The sequence below is a fragment of the Lottia gigantea genome (genome assembly GCF_000327385.1).
Source record: "Lottia gigantea unplaced genomic scaffold LOTGIsca_210, whole genome shotgun sequence".
NCBI classification, from domain to species: Eukaryota; Metazoa; Mollusca; class Gastropoda; family Lottiidae; genus Lottia; species Lottia gigantea.
Window position 1 is genome coordinate 128,512 of NW_008708459.1, and position 487 is coordinate 128,998.

Here is a 487-nt window from a genome sequence, read left to right on the forward strand (position 1 = left end):
TTATAATAGATTAGCTGGGATGTTAACTCTGTTGTAAACATAAGATGAAATAATGATACAGACCAAGCTGTTATATATACCTTTCATTACATCAGTCAATTCAGTGGCATTACTATGAGGGGTGTCAAAATTATGTTGACCAGGGATGCCCCCTATCATAACAAAACAAGAAGATGTCCCTTTAAACTTCATGTCACCCCACAAAGCAGCTTAAATATTGACAACCCTTCATTTTATTTAAATAATATTCAATGCCAAAAAAAACTTCAAAAACATTTTCCACTCGGGCGAGTTTCAACCTATCTACTATATTGTATTCAATATTTAATATATACTAGAGTATAAAGAGCTTAGGAAAGTTTTTATTTTCTGTTTACAACTTGTATCCATTCGAAAGAGTCTTTTGAATTTTAATACCAATTCATGTAAAGGATACTAGCATCAGTACAAATAAACTAGCAAGTAAAAGAGGAATTAAGGCTACTGA